Below are 12,073 nucleotides of genomic sequence, written 5' to 3'. Positions count from 1 at the left end.
ACAGAAGAACATAACCAGGCTTAATAGGGAGGCTTTTACCAGCAGCAAAAAGTAGCACACAATCTCTAAAACAATCATTTTGCACTCGATATAATAGCAATATACGGCTAGATGCAATTTGAAGAAAATGCTGATGCTATCCATGAATTTGCACCCAACTAAGAGTCTGGCCCTGCCAAGATCAGTTTCCAGCCATTTCATATGATAGAATATATCTCTGCAAGAAATTATTTCCGTTAGGGGGTAGTGCAGGGACGGACTGCTTTCTTAGCCCCTTGGTATCACACCCGATTTTAAATTGAGAGATAGGAGCAATTACCATGGCTGACCCATGACCACCCTATTAGCATAAGATCCATACAATACCCAACAGGAAATAGGACAGTATTACCAGCAGGGTAGCGGTCTTGAAAAGCTGAAATATTCTGGGAGAGAAAAATTAAAAATAAATGAAGTAAAGTTCAGGTAAGTTCTTGGATTCAATTCTCTCCTTCCTCAGTAAATGAAGCATTAATATTAGGGGTCACATTTTGGTTGATTTGTTGCTGTAGCACTCGCAGGGCGACTAGACTGAGACGGGAAAGGTTTAATCAGTTTAAATTTAGCAGCAGCGGCTGAAGATTGCAAGTCCCTGGTGACTAACGCTGCAATGAATGCCGTGAGTGGTACAGCTGCCACGTACTGAATAGAAAAGGAAAGAGCGTAATTAAGCAATAAACTGAAGCGCCTCAGGAGAGCAAATGAGAAAAAATTCTCCCAGGCAACCAAACAAACAACTTTTAACTTTGAAGTGTCTTTAATCATTCATTTATCTGTGTTTGCATGCTTGTTTCTATCTGCATGCAATCTTAGAGGTCAGTCTGTATGTTTTGGGGGATGTCTGCATCTGTGCGTATGTGTGTATTTGCGTCTGCATATATGCTTACACCTACATATTTAATCCCGTGAACCGGGACACAACTGTATTTGCATCTGTTTATGTATGCTGTTTTCCGTACCTGTGTATGCCTGTGTGTTTGCGTGCGTGTCCTTTTAGCCACGACTAATTCAGGGATCTGGGCAGGGGACATCGATATAAGGCATTAGACTTAGAACATTTTTTAGAGCATTTCTTTTCACATCAGAGGGCTGTGAGACTGTAAATTGCGTTAAACCAGTTGGGCCCAGATTTTCGCCCATCTGGAGAGGATCTCCGTTCGGCTGGAAATTCAGGAAATGGCAGAAAGTTTGAGTCCAGCCCCAAACCCTTTGTGGGGGCTGGACTGGATTTGGGCCGGTGTTGACACATGTGTGATTTGTGGAAGCAGCTGACCATTTAAATCCCCAGCTGCCACCGCTGAGGTGAGATTTTGGAAGTCCAGGAAGTGAAACCTGGAGTGGGCAGTTTAGAATGGGTAAGAGGCGGGTGAACTTGGTGATTTCATTTGAATAGCCAGGGTACTCCTTTGGATAGGGTCACGGGACATCCTTGAGAAAGGTAAGGCACCCTTTAGAAGAGGTGAGGCACCCTTTGTGGTTTTTCAAAATAAACATGATTATGCACCTTTTTTTCCACACAAACTCATTGGAACTGTCAAGCTGTCAATGAACTGCCCAGCTGTCAATAATCTGTCAAGGAAGTGTCAAAACTGTCATTGTTGCGAGCTGGCTGGAGTTGACTGAGCAAGTGCAGCTTAAGTGCTGCTCGACCTTGTTCGTGGGGGGCTGGAGAGCACAGTCCTGGCAAATCGGCTGCCAAGCCTTCATTTGCTTCGAGAGGCCCGCGTGGCCTTATTAAGTGGACCAATTAACGTTGAACAGCATTGCTGGCGTTGCTGGGCTGAGCACCAGGAAGCTCGCGGCAATTCCTGCACGTTGCCACACTTCAAAATTTTTCCAGAGAATCATTTTTGGGTGAATTTTTAGAGTTTTTCAAAGGTCTAAGAATACAGGAAGAGCTAAATATTTGCCATGTGTCTAACCCAAACCCTCGGGTAAAATTGTGGCTCGGGTAGAGATGGCTGAGTAAGCAGTGAGCATGGCACCCATGGCATTTTATTGGCCCACCCACCTGCACATCTGTTACCAGAGGGCCATAAAAGCCAACCCCTTGTAGTGTTTTTTGCAGCTTCTCCATGCATCAGCCCTACAGCAGGACCTAGTCCAACTATCAACATGAGATGATTGAGCCACGGACCAGGTATGGTAATCAATGAGGAGTCCCGAAAAGGTAAGTTAAAATAGTTTATTTCCGACTCACAGTAAGGAAATACAGCAGCAAATAACACCTCTTGTCCCAGCCTGGCCCATCTGAAGATGCTGGCTCCCTTCTCGGCTGACTTTCATGTCGGGGGATTAATGAGTCCCGCTGTTGAGCTTCTGCCCCTCGGCTGATGAATTTATATTTCATGAGCCCCACAGGGAGATCCATCGGGTTGTTCTTGTAGGAGTTATAACATCCCACCTCCCCAAAGTCCGCAAGACTCTCTGCCATAGAAGATGGAGGAGGCTGTCTTCTCTCTTCTCCACTTTGCCGGTAGCTGTGCGTCCGGCTGTTACGAGCTGGACCGGGGGGGTGCAGGGGGTGTCAATTGTTGGGGAACCTCATTTTTGCGCCGATCGCCTGGGCGGCCCCATCGGCTGTCGTCTGAATCGTGGATGCCTGAGCCTCCATCTCGGACCCTGAGTCCTTATGATAATCTTTATTGTCACATGTAGGCTTACACTAACACTGCAATGAAGTTACTGTGAAAAGCCCCTAGTCTCCACACTCTGGCGCCTGTTCTGGTACACAGAGGCAGAATTCAGAATGTTTAATTCACCTAACAGCATGTCTTTCGGGACTTGTGGGAGGAAACTTCCACCTCATGCATCTCAGTGTCTGGGCTTCTAGAGAGTGATGTCCCCAGGCCCCCTTATACCCGACAGGTGGGACCAAAAGCAGCTCTTCTGGTGACATTGGTCCTGATGCTGGCTCCTGCTCCAGAGGTGGTCCGTATGTTTTTGCACCATGCCTCCACGGATCCTGTGACCTGTTTCCTCATGCACTTCTTGAATGTCTGCACCGCTCGTTCAGCCAGACTGTTTGTGGTGTTCTGGATGTGCATTGTGAAGTGCGTAAACTCCTCACTAGTAAATGGGGTACCTTGACAATGACCAATATCTCCAGGATGCCATGGCTACCGAATGAGAGGCATAGCTTCTCGATGGTAGCCTTCGAAGTGGTGGAAGCCCATTGCAAAAGGTTAGGCATCTATCGCTTGCCGTCCACCACTTCGAAGGCTACCATCGAGAAGCTACGCCTCTCATTCGGTACCCATGGCATCCTGGAGATATTGGTCATGGACAAGGTACCCCATTTACTAGTGAGTGCCTAACCTTTTGCAATGGGCATCCACCAACAAGAATATCGAGCCTTGAAAGGATCTGGTGAAGTCCACATTCAGGCGCACCCAAAGTTTGACTAGCCATTCTCAAGGGTGGAGGGGGGAGGTTGGGGATTGTTTTGGGGGTCTCGGAGATCGGGATGCCATTTTTAAATAGCATCCCTATCTCTCGCTACAATGTGGAGTTCTGGCAAGCGGGGATATGTGCAGCCTTGGCCGCGCGTTCCCCGTTCAGGCCCTCTATTCAACGTGAGTCACGCTCGCTAGGGGTTCTCTTTTGGGAAGATCGCGGTCATTATCAATGAGGCCGTGTTCTTTTATATTAAAGAAAAATTACCTATTTACTTGAATTCTATGAAACTATGAACAATTGATATCAGACCAAGAAAGAGAATTTCTCTTGGATTATCTGTTCAGCATGGTGCATCAATTTCAAAGCTGTTACAAGAGCCCTGGCATCAAAGAGAATTACAGCCCACCTACCCATGAGGAGTAACTACCATCTGTCAAACTCCACCCACGCTAAAGAGCCCCGTTTTTCCTTTATGACGCAGAGGTATTCATCCCCATTGGAAGTAAGCACCCATGTTGTATGTCACCAAAGTTGACGCTTTGGCCTCCACTCACCAGGGCTGACGAGGGCTGCCTGAACCCTATCATTCTAGCACAGAGGCACAAACACTATAATCGAGCTAGTTGTCAATCTTCCTGGTACCAAGTGTCCTGCTGCATGTCAGCCCAATAGGGCGGACCACATAGTGGCCTCCAATCACCAAGTACCAGCTCCTAAATCAGTTGCTGAACAGTGAACTCATGAGGAATTCTTTCCCCCAATCTCTGATATCAATTGTTTGTAGCTTTGCAAAACTTTCTCTCAATCTTTGTAAATAGGCCACCTGTCGCGAAAATAAAGGAGACATGAGATCATTGATGATGTTTCCACTACCAAGCAAGGATTAAGTGAACGGCGTTTTTTGAAGGGCCAAAGGATACAGGAAAGGCTAAATATCTGTCAAGTGCCATGCCACAGTAAGATAATCCGCTGCCTGTTGTACTTCAAATGAATAGTGTCTGGAGCACTCATGTACACCGTTAAAAACAGTTGTGTCCATTTGATTATTGCACTCAAATTGAAAATCTAAATACGCTATCCGAGGAGTAGATTTGCTCCATAGAGCAAACTACTGCAGGCACATTAATCTTATCCCACTTTATAAGCAAACCAGAGGAGCAGAAAGGCCGGCTGACAGGCTGTTGTTAAATCATTTTACACAGCTAAAGAGCCCACAGACTTCAAAGACATTTACATAAACTATTCCTCTCTTTCCCTCCTGCCCCTATGGGAGGTTTACTAAGCTGTGTGACCATTTCCAGTCTTGTCAAATTTTCATCCTAAAGTGAGTCAAAATCTGAAGGGATTCGTGTCAAAATGGAACCTATTCAGACGAAGGACAGCAGAAAGGAATCTGTAAGATGAAGTTTGAGTGATTTTGCTCCTTATTAATATAGTTTTATAGAATTTTTTGCTAAAGTTCTTCTGATGACACAACTAGTGTCATGAACTGGATTTTAATCTCTTGACCTATTTTAGTTGACTAAATATTTTGGATGAAATTTGCTTTTGAAATGCACTATGTTCTGCTAATGTCAGGCTCAAACATTGCCAAAGGCACAGTAAGAAATCTTGCAACACCAGGTTAAAGTCCAACAGGTTTGTTTCAAACACTAGCTTTCGGAGCGCTGCTCCTTCCTCAGGTGAAGGGTCTCCCAAAGACGTGCTTTATTCACCAAATGAACCAAAAGGCGGTTGCAGTTTATTGAGAGCATTAGTTTGCAGTCACATATCTTTGGGCTTGTTGGGGAGTGAAAACAGTGTGTGAACAGGCCAGCAGTAGCTCAATTCGAGCTCTGGGTCAAACGATAGAATCCCCATCACCAGATCGTCACTGACCCAGCCTTGAGGCACAATTGCTTCACAGCTCCAGGGTCCCAGGTTCGATTCCGGCTTGGGTCACTGTCTGTGCGGAGTCTGCACATCCTCCCCGTGTCTGCGTGGGTTTCCTCTGGGTGCTCCAGTTTCCTCCCACAGTCTAAAGAGGTGCAGGTTAGGTGGATTGGCCATGATAAATTGCCCTTAGAGTCCAAAATTGTCCTTAGTGTTGGGTGGGGTTACTGGGTTATGGGGATAGGGTGGAGGTGTGGGCTTGGGTAGGGTGCTCTTTTCAAGAGCCGGTGCAGACCCGATGGGCCGAATGGCCTCCTTCTGCACTGTAAATTCTATGAGGTCTGGACACAGTGGGCAGAACTTTTTTTTTTAAATTTCCTCCAAGGGTTGTCTCCGGCGGGAAAAGTGGTGGGCAACCCAACAGCTGCCTTCTCTGCCCATCCCGGCCTATTTTCAAACACTCGAGGAAATAATAAACCCACGCCCTGCTGGCAGGGTGGGAGGCCGAGAGATTGGGGCAGCCTTTTTAAATAACCCCCGCATGGACACAGGATGCCTCCAACCACCGCCATGAAACTCTCACCTCCGCACCCGCCTTTCCCCCTCCACAGCACTCCCAAGCAGAAGCCCTGCCCCCAGCAGTGCCCCCTGGTGCTGCGCCCTGGAAGTGTGTCGATGGGGCAGTGCCAAGGAGCAGTGCCAGGGGGGCAGTGCCCATGGCCCTCACCCACACCTCCCCCGGTCCCCCCCCCCGGGGTCTGTAATTATTTGTGCATCCCCACTGGGGACCGTCCATCAGGTCGCCATCTGTCCGGACCTGTTGCAGACCCCACTGATGTGACATCATACCAACTGGAGTGGAGAGGGGGGCTCGGGGGGGTGGGGGGGGGGGGGGGTGGAGGGGTGGTGCCGTTACATGGGTGGGCAATACGACGCAGAGACCTGGAATGATATTCAAATTTATGGTCATTGGATTCCCAACCTTTCATGGCGGGAAACCCATTACGTCACTGGCATCGAGCAGGGACTGTATCAATGTTAATTCCCGCCAGCATAAATGACATTTTGGGACTCCAGTTGGATTCTCCACCCCCTCCAGCTTTCCGATCCACCGAAAATGAGGGTGGAAAATCCGCCCCTCCCCCCCCACACTTTATGTTCTCTTCTGTACTCCATGTTTGAAATGGAACACTAATCTGCATGGTAAGAGGTGAAAACAATTTAATTAATACCTCAATTCATTACCTCGTCACTTTTTTCTGACAATATTTTGGCGTGCAGCTCAATTTACAACTCTTCCTATAACGCAGTAACCTATTTCAGCAGGACCAGGGAGTATGAGGCAATGTCAATCTGCAACAAGGAGAAGACCCAATTTGGTGCATCGGCCAAATAACCTCCAGGGGTCGAGGTTAGATCGAGCACACATGAAGCAAAATTATTTATTCTTCCACAGGATGTGTGTGTCGCTGGCTAGGCCAGTATTTATTCCCATCTCTCATTTCCCTCAAGAAGGTGGTGGTGAGCCACCGCATTAAACCATTGAAGTCCATGTGTTGTAGGTATGCACACAATGCTGTCAGGAGCTACAGAACTTTGACCCAGTGGCAGTGAACAAATTATGATGTAGTTCCAAATTGGACTGGTTCTCAGCTTGGAGGGGAAATTACAGGTGGTGGTGTTCCCATCCATTAGCTGGCTTTGCCCTTCTAGGTGGGAGAGGTTGAGAGTTTGGAAGGTGCTGTCGAAAGAACCTTGGGAAGTTGCTGCTGAATATCTTGTAGATGGTACACATTGCTGTCATTGTGTGTCGATGGTAGAGGGAGGGAATCTTTCAGGTGGCAATCAAACAAGCTGTTGAACCTCCTCCGAGGCCACAGACTGTGCGCCATCCGGTTCCCTGTAATTATCTCTACGTATGAACTGATCTCCCCCGGTAAAAGGGGGGAGGGGGGTTCATTTAACAAGGAGGAAGAATTATAGAATTTATAGTACAGAAAGAGGCCATTTGGACCATCGGGTCTGCACTGGCCCCTACAAAGAGCACCCCACTGAAGCCCACGTATCTAACCTATCCCCGTAACCCAGTAACCCCACATAACATTTTTAGGACGCTAAGGGAAATTTATCATGGCCAACCCACCTAACTAGCACATCTTTGGACTGTGGGAGGAAACCAGAGCACCCGGAGGAAACCCACGCAGACATGGGAAGAACATGTAGACTCCGCACAGACAGTGACCCAGCCAGGAATCGAACCTGGGAGCCTGGAGCTGTGAAGCAACTGTGCTAACCACTATGCTACCGTGCTGCCCAAAGTCACTGTTTAAAACCCCGAACTGGGTGAAGGTCATGGAGGGTGACCCTTCAGGGTGGTGAGTTGTTAGAAGTTAATTATGTATACTTAAATAAACCTGAGTTCATTTTTATCCTACCTTGTGTTCCTGCGTCTCTTTCATTGGATTCTACACAGACCACTTTATTCTGGGTGGCATTGACCTTCCTGAGTGTTGTTGAAGCTTCACTCAACCGGACATGGGGAGTATTCCATCACGCTCCTAATTTGTGCCTTATGTATTGTGAACAGGATTTGTGGAGTCAGGAGGTGAGTTACCAACTGTAAAATGTTCAGCCTCAGACCTGCAAGTGTAGCCCAAGTATTTATATGGCTCATCCAGTTCAGTTTCTGGACAATGGTAACCCCCAAGATGTTGATAGTAGGAGATTCAATGATGGTAATGTCATTGTATGTCAAGCGGCAATGATTATATTCTCTCTTGTTTGAGGTGGTCATTGCCTTACACATGTATGGCGCGAATATTACTTGCCATTTATCGTCCCAAGCCTGAATATTGTCCAGGCCTTGCTACACATGGTCACGGATTGTTTCAGTATCTGAGGAGTCGCGAATGGTGCTGAACATTGTGCAGTCAGCAGTGAAAATCCCCATTTCTGACATTATGATGGAAGGAAGGTCATTGCTGAAGCAACTGAGGATGGTCGGGCCTAGGACACACCCCTGAGGAACTCCTGCATGTTCTGGAGCTGAGATACTTGACCTCCAACAACCACAACCATCTTCCTTTGTGCCAGGTACGATTCCAACCAGCAGAGAGGTTTCCCTCGATTTCCATTGACTCCAGTTTTGCTGGGGCTCCCCGATGCCTCCCTGCCCTGCATCCGAACACCCGGGGTTCTTCAATGCCCTGGGCAACCTCTCCCTGGCGCCGTTATGACTGGTCCACGTTTGCGTGGACCAGTACTAAACGGCGCCCTGGCAAGGTCTCCCAGGCACAGCTGGTGAGTACCGGGCACCGGGTGAATCCGGCGTCTGGGTATTTAAATGAGCCATTAGGCTCCAGATAGCAATTCAGTCGAGTTGGCTAGAATTCAGTTGCAGATGAAGCAGCTTGAGATGGATTAAGAAAAGCAAAAACTTGAATTCAAAAAGGAAATAATTTTTTTTGAATTGAAATAGAGGAAGAAAAGTACAAAAGTCTGCGCTTGAACTCCGAAGAGAGGAGCTAACTAGGAAAGAAGCCGATAAGGAAAGAGACAGAGAGCTTCAAAAAGAGAAAGAAATCAGACAGTGTGAACTGGCTAATTAAAAGCTGAGGCAAGGGGTAAAAGAGGGTCTGGTAGTTCGGATGATGAGTCAAGTCCCACTCCAAACTTTGATACAAACTTCCTCCCTAAATTGACTGAGGGAAGAGTTGAGAGAGATTTTATCTAATTCGAAAAGGTTTTTTTTGCCTGGGAAAGTTGTCACTGTGTTTCAGCCGAACAACTCTCATATTATGAGATGGTTAAAACAGCAGTATTTTACGCTCGTGATCTTGCCCCTGAAGCATATCAGTTGAAACTTTGCACTTGAAAGAAAATTCCAAGTGAAATATTCATAGAATTTGCGAGGGAGAAAGACATGTTGAGGTCGTTTTGGGCACCACTCATGAACAGAATGTTGGGAATGTGAGAGATCCAATGATAATGGAAGAATTTCAAAACAGCCTCCCAATGGCTATCATGACACTTGGAGGAAAGTAAGGTTTCTTAGATAAGGGAAGCAGCAATTCAGACAGATAGTTACGATATATCACATAGGCAGCTAGGGGACAGTAGATCTCCATTTGAAAACCCACAGAAGTTGAAGGAATAGAAAATAGTCTAGATTTAGAGAGGATGCAGAAGTTGTTCCAAATTAGCATATAAAGAATTACAGTAAGGTCAAAACTCTTGAAGCTTTACCCGCTCTCAGACATGACATGTTGGAAGTGGAATGGTAAACCAACGGCAGATTCTTAAGGAACGGTTGAACCAGGAAAGATGGCTGAAATTCCATGGCCGTTGGGATTACCTGTTCCCGCCGGCACCGCACCCCCACCCTTGGGTTTCCCGGCAGTGTGGGGTGGTTTCAGTGGGAAATCCCATTGACAAGCTGCAGGAGTAGAGAATCCTGCCACCAGCGAACTGCGCTGTCGAGAACCACACGTCTGGGGGACCGAATAATCCAGCCCGGTGTTAAATCGGTGACACTAGTGCAAGAGATGGGAATTTTCATAGAGAAAGCAGTACCAGAAAGTGAAAATTGTAAGAAACCCATTGCACCCAATGTTTGTATCTGGGGAATAGATAAGGATGCAAAGGATTATAAGGGGCTTTATTTGAAGGGGATGTTACTCCAGTTTTATCTAAAAAAGAGCCTAGAAAGATTGTTATCCTGAGAGACACTGGTTTGGCTCAGAGCGTTTTATTAGCAAATGATTTAGATCTTTCTTCTGAAGGTTCTCTGAATCAGAATGCATAAGCATATAGTATTGATGGGAAGTGTTTGTCTTTCCCATTTCATAAAGTAAATTTAAATAGTGCTTTGATGTTGGGCCTTGTGTGGTTGAAATTGTTCCTAAATTACCTATAAGACCACACATGGAATACTGTGTTCAGTTCTGATCACCCTATTATAGGAAGGATATTGTTAAACTAGAAAGAGTGCAGAAGAGATTTATGAGGATGCTACAGGGATGCTACAAGGACTTGATGGCCTGAGCTAGAAGGAGAGGCTGGGATAGGATGGGACTTTTTTCCCTGAAGCTTAGGAAGCTTAGGGATGATCTTATAGAGGTCTATAAAATAATGAGGAGCATCGATAAAGAACAAAGAGCAAAAAAAATTACAGCACAGGAACAGGCCCTTCGGCCGTCCCAGCCTGCGCCGACCCAGATCCTTTATCTAAACCTGTCTTCTATTTTCCAAGGATCTACTTCCCTCTGTTCCCCGCCCATTCATATATCTGTCTGTATGCATCTTAAATGATGCTATCGTGTCCGCCTCTACCACCTCCGCTGGCAAAGCGTTCCAGGCACCCACTACCCTCTGCGTAAAAAACTTTCCCCGCACATCTCCCTTAAACTTTCCCCCTCTCACCTTGAAATCGTGACCCCTTGTAATTGACACCCCCACTCTTGGAAAAAGCTTGTTGCTATCCACCCTGTCCATACCTCTCATAATTTTGTAGACCTCAATCAGGTCCCCCTCAACCTCCGTCTTTCCAACGAAAACAATCCTAATCTACTCAACCTTTCTTCATGGCTAGCACCCTCCATACCAGGCAACATCCTGGTGAACCTCCTCTGCACCCTCTCTAAAGCATCCACATCCTTCTGGTAATGTGGCGACCAGAACTGCACGCAGTATTCCAAATGTTGTCCTATACAACTGTAACATGACCTGCCGACTCTTGTACTCAATACCCCGTCCGATGAAGGCAAGCATGCTGTATGCCTTCTTGACAACTCTACCGACCTGCATTGCCACCTTCAGGGTACAATGGACCTGAACTCCCAGATCTCTCTGTCCATCAATTTTCCCCAGGACTCTTCCATTAACCGTCTTGAATTAGATCTTCCAAAATGCATCACCTTGCATTTGCCTGGATTGAACTCCATCTGCCATTTCTCTGCCCAACTCTTCAATCTATCTATATTTTGCTGTATTCTCTGACAGTCCTCCTCGCTATCTGCAACTCCACCAATCTTAGTACCATCTGCAAACTTGCTAATCAGACCACCTATACCTTCGCCCAGATCATTTATGTATATCACAAACAACAGTGGTCCGAGCACGGATCCCTGTGGAACACCACTAGTCACCTTTCTCCATTTTGAGACACTCCCTTCCACCACTACTCTCTGTCTCCTGTTGCCCAGCCAGTTCTTTTTCCATCTAGCACCCTGAACCCCATACAACTTCACTTTTTCCATCAACCTGCCATGGGAAACTTTATCAAACGCCTTACTGAAGTCCATGTATATGACATCTACAGCCCTTCCCTCATCAATTAACTTTGTCACTTCCTCAAAGAATTCGATTAGGTTTGTAAGACATGACCTTCCCTGCACAAAACCACGCTGCCTATCACTGATAAGTCTATTTTCTTCCAAATGTGAATAGATCCTATCCCTCAGTACCTTCTCCAACAGTTTGCCTCCCACTGACATCAAGCTCACAGGTCTATAATTCCCTGGATTATCCCTGCTACCCTTCTTAAACAAAGGGACAACATTAGCAATTCTCCAGTCCTCCGGGACCTCACCCGTGCTCAAGGATGCTGCAAAGATGTCTGTTAAGGCCCCAGCTATTACGTCACTCACTTCCCTCAGTAACCTGGGATAGATCCCATCCGGACCTGGGGACTTGTCCACTTTAATGCCTTCTAGAATACCCAAAACTTCCCCCTTCCTTATGCCGACTTGACCTAGAGTATTTA

General features: G+C 46.6%; 1 long non-coding RNA gene across 2 annotated transcripts in view; it reads left to right on the top strand.

Annotated features, from left to right (window-relative positions):
• The first annotated feature begins 360 nt into the window (after positions 1-360).
• The window catches only part of LOC140427274 (uncharacterized), a 99,172-nt gene continuing 87,459 nt past the window's right edge, over positions 361-12,073 (top strand). Inside the window, exon 1 of one of the 2 annotated variants that reach the window (XR_011948426.1) lies at positions 361-465. This is a non-coding gene — a long non-coding RNA (uncharacterized lncRNA). The remainder of the gene's footprint in view (positions 466-12,073) is intronic. The other variant, XR_011948427.1, reaches the window with a different exon arrangement.

Source organism: Scyliorhinus torazame, chromosome 7 (assembly GCF_047496885.1).
Source record: "Scyliorhinus torazame isolate Kashiwa2021f chromosome 7, sScyTor2.1, whole genome shotgun sequence".
Lineage (NCBI taxonomy): Eukaryota > Metazoa > Chordata > Chondrichthyes > Carcharhiniformes > Scyliorhinidae > Scyliorhinus > Scyliorhinus torazame.
This window is presented reverse-complemented; position numbering and strand designations above follow the sequence as displayed.